Raw genomic sequence first — 7,063 nt, 5'->3', positions numbered from 1 at the left:
TAATCAAGTAAAGTATCATTGTATCCTATAAATTATCCTAACGAAGATTATGTACTCACCTGCTGTAATGTGATGAGTATTCAGTGAAAATCTCGTTGCTATCGTGGCATCCACCGCAATGCTTTGTGAGATTCGAAGACAATGGAAGTAATTGACGGTTGTGACAATAATGAATGGAGTTCTAATGTTGACGGTGATGAGGTGATGTGAGAGATGAAGTTATAGGAGTATAGAGTTTCTATGTAAATTGAAGAGTGAATTACGGGGTTTCATGTCTTTTTGAGAGGATAAAGACATATTGAGTAATGGAGGGAAAGAAGAGGTGAGAATTGGGCGTAACAAGCCCAGAGACTGTGTTTTGCGTTTTTAATTAACAAGCTCAGGGACTGTTTTGTCCTCTTTGCACACGTGGACACTTAATAGCCACGTGTGCGAGTTAACGTGCCAAGTCAGCAATTTCTGTTGATGAGTCACGCCAGAAAATAGACTGGGGACTAATATGTCTAACGGAAAAAAACGATGGGGATTAATCTGTGTATTAATTTTTTTTGGGGACTAAAATGTCCGCTTTTAAAATTCTTGGGGACCGAATTGGGTAATTACTCTTTTTAATAATTTTAATTAATATTTAATCAGTATAAATATTAAATTATTTTTAATAAATAAATTTATATAAATTATAATAAATACAAATATAAATTATATAAATTTTTATAAATATAAATTATTATTAGTCAATATTAATTTAAAATAATAATATTTATTAGTAACGTAACATACATGTTAATTTATATAAAATAAATAAAGAGTGTATTATGTGGGTTAATTTTTTGAATATAGAAGGCTTGTGTATGTTCTGCCGTGATATAGATGTGGGATAGTTTTTTGTAAGTGTGAGGTAGAAGAACTCAAACCATGCGAGTTCTTTGATTTTAAAATTTTGCATAACAAATCGCATAGTCTGTTTTGTAGATGGAGAAATTTGAATTTTGGAAGATAGAAATCGGACCTTCCGTGTTGCTTGTAATTTTTTTTCTTTTTTATAAGAGAGAACTCGAACTGTCCGTTTAGTAAGAGAGAACTCGCAAGGTTCAAGTTCTATTCCACTGACACCACAACGTTGTGAAGCATCTCTCTTTCCTATAACCGAGTCCAACCCCATTCTTGCTTCCATATTTAAATTAAAAAGCGGTATTATGTTCACATGTATAGTGGTCTGAATTATTGACTTCCGTGACACGCATATATACACAAGCAAATAAAATTTTGCGGTTGATTTTTGGAAGTTAGAACACATATATACACAAGCTAATATAAGGAAATTAAAATTGAGAATAAATAAAATAAAAATCATGGAGAGAGTGTAACACATTGGAGCATGATGTTGAGAGACACATAATTGTACCTTAGAAAGATTCGTTTCATTTTCCATTGGGGAGGTGTAAGTTCTTTGGATGCATGAATATAAAGGGAATTGAAGAGAATAGCATAGATTATTGACATGTATATATGTATTGGAATTTGGGGCCACATAAAGGAAGATAGTGAGAGGCATAATAAGACCCTGCCATGTGCAAGTGTGGTCCATGCACGAAGCTATTAATCTGAAATCTAGCTAGCATGGTTCCCCCACCTTATAGCTCGTCATCACCATTCGCCAAAATTGCAATCTCAGCTCCAAGAAAGTGAAAATGCAATTGCACCTTAGAGGGTTTATTTCTGGGGTCCCAGCTTAGTAGGATTTGATGGATGCACATAATAAACATAGCTTGCTTTTCTCAGGGGAATGCATGCCTCTTTAGTTTTCAACTTTTCATTGCTTTGCTTCATTAGCAATTTTATCTGCACATATGCATGTGATTTTTTACAATCACTATGGCCCTCCTACTCTGCAAATAAAAGTAAAAAATTCACTTTTCATATATATATATATATATATATATATATATATATATATTTGGTTATGATGTCTGTTTTGAGCCTTTAAACTAACTCATGTGACTTGAATCTTATGTTTTTAATTTATTGAAGAAATTAAATATTTTTAGATTGAGAGCTAAAATTTGATATTAGCCGTCCATGTTCAATTTTAAAAACAATAACAGAGAAAAGAAATGAGTTCACTCAAGACTTTGGTTAAATTAATATGATGAATTTTGTCTACTAATGTATAAAAAAGATATGTATCTAAATGTCTTGTAGTGTTTTTTTGGATATATTTTTTTATTTTATTTTTAAGGAAGAATGCTTGATTGAATGTCTATGTAAAAATTCGCTTAAAAAATAATAATAATACAGTATATATAATACAGTACCTGACTTTGATTGTACATGTTTGAATTTATTTCAAAATTGCAATTTGTGTGTGGGATTGGTGATTATGAACTTTAGTTATGGATGCATTATTCTTTTTAGTAAGCTCTACTACTATGGTGATACCTTACTATATATATGCTTAATAGGCTTGTAAGTACACATATTTGTTTAAAATAAAGAATAAGATTTCGATGTACATGACATACTTTCACCATTGAATATACAACATGAAATTTGGATCTATGCATATAATCATTGTTATTCTATTTTTATACTTTTATTTATTTATTTTGATAAAAAAGTTTTTTTTTTTTTCTTTTGGCACATATGCATTTGATTGTGTTTTTCTTTTAGGTATCAGTCATAGTATTGGAATTCTTTTTTATATTACAACACTCGGTGACACTACACATTTATGTACGAAATTCATATCCACAGCTGAATTCAACCACTCTAAAACATGGGTGTAGTCATTTTAGAAGCACCAGATATGTCATTAGTAGTTTAATACAAACCTCTATCCACGGTTATAGTATTAGGTTATGCGTTGGATGTTTCAATCTAGCTACAAGAATAGATTTCTTAATTTTTGGTCCACAATTTTGGAACAAAAGTGATATGGGTATGGGCTTTGGAAGAAACAGGGACAAGTCCAAGATATCTTCTTATGATTAACTTGGCCTGACAATAATGCTGTTTGTATGTGGTAATTATTTGTTGGGTCATTGGCCCCTTTATCTACCAAAAAAGACGATTTTTGTTTTTACTAATAAGAATTGAATATGAATTTTGAGCTTGTAGAGTGGCCCAAGCTAAAGGTTTATTATATAGTTCACGTCGAAAAAAAAAAAGGTTTATTATATAGCTCAATAGTGATTAGCTTATAAACGTGACGTTCGGAGTTGATTGAATTGAATTGAAGAGATCAACAATTGAACATAATTTACGGAATAAAGACATGGTTATTTTTGTAATTTTGATATAGCCAAGTGAAAAGCAAAGTTTAGAGAACCGAACTAATTATTGAACTATTTTAGTTATAAATTTATTGATTTAAATATTTAACCGGTTTAACTATGATTCAATTGAAATAATTGAATTATAATAAAATAATATTTAAAATTAAAAATAAATACATAAAATATAAATTTTAAAAAATATATAAATTATAAATACAAAATTAATTAAAATTTTATAATTACATATAAGTAAAATATAAGGGTTAAAAAAACAAATATCAAGGTATATGTATGTATAAAGTTTATGATATTATATATTATATATTATATAAGAAAAAAACCTTTGCTTATTGCGCTTCTAAAAGACCTAGCCCAAAACCACTTTAACCCTAATAGTTAATATATTATAAAAGTCCTTACAAAAAAAAAAGTTAATATATTATAATATTATATTACCTACTATGTTAAGTTGTTAATTTGGGTAAATAATTTAAATAATTTTTTTTTTTGAAAAAAAAGGTTAATGTATAAGGATTTTTATTAATAGCAACCTATAACTAAATAACTTGTTATAACTAACTAACTATTAAAATAATAGCAAGCTATATAAAATTAAAATCATATATAAAAAATAAAACTAAAACTAAAATTTCATATCACACATAATACTAAATATAAATTTAATAATAAAAATAGAGTAATAAAATGATAAACAAATAACTAAAAAAATAAATAAAATAGGTGATTTAGATAAAATATTATTTTAAAATAATAGTATAAGATCAATACTTCTAGCAGATATAACATTAGATGAAAATGATAATAAAAAACTAAAAAATCAATATTTCTAATAGATAAAACTTGCGTGAAAATAATGATTGAGGATCAGTATTTTTAAAAAGAATCGAAAATATTTTTACAGAGTAAAAAATAAAAATAAATTTTTTATTTTAAAATAATTTTTTATAAAATAATAAAATAACTCATCGAACCAAAAAAATTATAAATTAATTTTTTAAATTAAATTTTTTCATATTATGACTTTTCATAATTCATAATTAAATAATCACTAATCAGTACATCCTATGATCCTATGTTCCTATCCAAGTGGAGTGTTTCTTCTTCACTAAAGAAATAACATCCGCTATTTCTTGTTTGCCTCATTGGAGTTTTTCCTTATTTCTATTTTGGTCAAGCCTAGTTGGAGTGTGTTCTTCGGTTCTTTCTCCCTTAGATTCTTGGGCTAGCCTTTCATAGTCTAGTAGTGACCGAAAAAAAGTGAGCAGAAGGAGCAGAGGACGGCGACGGCGACCTCCGAAGGAGCGACTGCGCGAGGAAGAACCAGAGAAGATGGAAGTGAAACTACTTATGGCCTCTGGAGTTCTGCACTTCTGCCACTTTGATGTGATGATACTGATGAAAAATTGCAGCACCAACATAACGAAGTTATTGTGAATTTGGATCTGATTTTCCCCCCGCATACCCAAAACGACGTAGCTTAGGCGGTATTCCAAAAACCGATCGGTTTTCGATCTGGTCGAACCGACCGATTTTCAACCGGTTTTCAAGTTTGTCATCGGTTTTCTTGGCATCCGGTTTTTTTCAGTAATTCGAATCGATAACTGGTTTTCAGAACCTTGGTGAAAAGTGATGTTGGCAGCCCCCAGGTTTGAAGGGTCGGATCCATCATATTGAAAACGATAATAATAATTTTGTTATTTTCATCGTTCATTACTTGATACATAGTTTGTCTTCTTAGGTTATCTTGTCTCTCTTCTCTCTTCCCCTCCATTTTTATCTGGATCCACAAGCCAAAGGTATTCACTTCAATATCCATTCCCCTCTCTCTCAATTGTCTCCGTCTTGATTCATAAGCTCTCTTGTTTTTTCTTTCATTTTAATTTTGCTGTCCTAACATATTCATTCATGAAAGATTTAATATTTTTCCTGCAAATTTCATTCATGTTTTCCGATCTGGTCCACAGCTATCCATATCCATTTGTTGTTGATCTGGATTGATTTGTTTGCTCGTTTGATAATTGCATGCTATCTGTTTGTTAAAATCACGCAACCAAACTCATCTAATATGTGAATTATGACATTGTCCATCGTCAATACAAGTATAATTGTGTTAATCGTCACTAATTTGCGCATGTATTTATTTGTATAATAAAATATTGTACCTTGTTGGGCATGTTAAGTTGGACTTTGAGACACTTCTTTGCTCTGTTGAAGATGATATATGTTGAAAAGTATTTCAAAATAAGTTTTATTGCTATTGAGTTCCTAATTCTGAACAAAATTACTATTATTCTTTTTGCAGCCATGGGAGAAATGAATTGGATTCAGCGCAAGATCTTCCTCTACAATGTTACTTTCGGGCTTTATATGTTGGATTGGTGGGAACGCTGTACTTTCAGTATCCTCTATTGCAATCTCTTCTACATGGTTTTTACCTCATTTACATTTTTTCTTTTTCTTTTTTGAACTGATCTAAAACTCAAATCTTTTCTAGATATTTATGTGCGGGAAGTGTGTGTCTTTTATGCCAAGGAAAGATAAATGAAACCATATTGGAGATACTTTACTATTTTGGATCATTTTAATTTAGATAAAAAAAATTTTCTTTCCAAAAGTTATTTCAGAACATTATTCGACAAACAGCGCAAAGTTGAGTGCCTTGAATTCATTTGCAATCTTGTCTGTTGTGGTACTGCTTGTATATGTTCCTAAACTTTTCTAGATATTTTGCTGATTGTATTAATGTGGTTCGTGATAAGATATATTACTGAGTTCTTCAGGAGGTGAGTGCAATCCATTTCCTCTCTTCTAATATGTGTTTTAATTATTGTAAATTTACCTAGCATTGCGAGATAGTCTTTTATTAAAAATTTAGCAAGTTAGTATCCATTTTTCACATGTCTTTCGCCAAATTCGCAAGTAAATGTGGATTCTTTGTAAAGCAACCCCTGAAGCCCTTTTAATATAAAGTTACATTTAAAATGCTCTTCAAAATGATTTTATTGCTGAAGCTATACACATAAACTGTTTCTGGTAACAATGCTAGCAGCCTTTTGCTACTTTCTTCAGTACTAGAAAAATTGCTCCTGCTCCACCAGTTTGACCAAATTGTGTAGTTACATTTTAATGGCAGGTATGTGTTCAAGCAGTATATGTAGATGGTGACTTGAGGATTCATATTAGTTGCATTTGGTGTAGCTAACTAGGGAAATATACTGTAGCAGTTTGATATGAACTGACTTTGGAGTTTCTTCAAGCTGTCAACAGAAGTTGCGCATCTCATGCCTGTTGTGCACCGTCGTTAATCTTATATTTTTGACATTTGCTTGCTTGTTAGATTGTATTATGTGGGATGATAATTGCATTACTCAGTTGTAATAATCTTTTTTTGAGAATTTTTACTATTGTGTTTGAACTATTGAAAATTCAAAATGTGAGATCCTCTTTAAAGCCATAAGGTTTCATTGAAGCCCCATGTTTAAAATGTATCAAGTGACTGAAGCTAACGAAATTTGTTTTGATCTCGTAAGATTTTCTTTCTAAATTGAAGACAGCTTAAAGAGAAAATCAGAAAGAAGTCTACAGAATTTAGTTTGTTTTTTTGTTGTCCCTAACAAATGGATTGCTGCATGCATACAAAGTGTATCATCACTATGACCGAACTAAGTTCGTTATTTAGTTTATTTGATTGTTGGTTGTTGTTGTTGGTGGTGTTTTCAATTATTATTATAAAAAAGAAAATATCAAAACCATGAAAGCATATACGT

At 30.2% G+C, this 7,063-nt stretch overlaps 1 long non-coding RNA gene across 1 annotated transcript; it reads left to right on the top strand.

Moving 5' to 3' along the window:
• The first annotated feature begins 4,390 nt into the window (after positions 1 to 4,390).
• LOC130967493 (uncharacterized) lies at positions 4,391 to 6,771 on the top strand. The gene is made up of 4 exons (XR_009081356.1): positions 4,391 to 5,092; positions 5,599 to 5,694; positions 6,019 to 6,079; positions 6,413 to 6,771. It is a non-coding gene; the product is annotated as an uncharacterized LOC130967493 (long non-coding RNA).
• The last annotated feature ends 292 nt before the right edge of the window (positions 6,772 to 7,063 follow it).

The sequence above is a fragment of the Arachis stenosperma genome, chromosome 3 (genome assembly GCF_014773155.1).
Source record: "Arachis stenosperma cultivar V10309 chromosome 3, arast.V10309.gnm1.PFL2, whole genome shotgun sequence".
Lineage (NCBI taxonomy): Eukaryota > Viridiplantae > Streptophyta > Magnoliopsida > Fabales > Fabaceae > Arachis > Arachis stenosperma.
The sequence above is the reverse complement of the archived record's forward strand: the minus strand, read 5'-3'. Positions and strand labels throughout refer to the sequence as shown.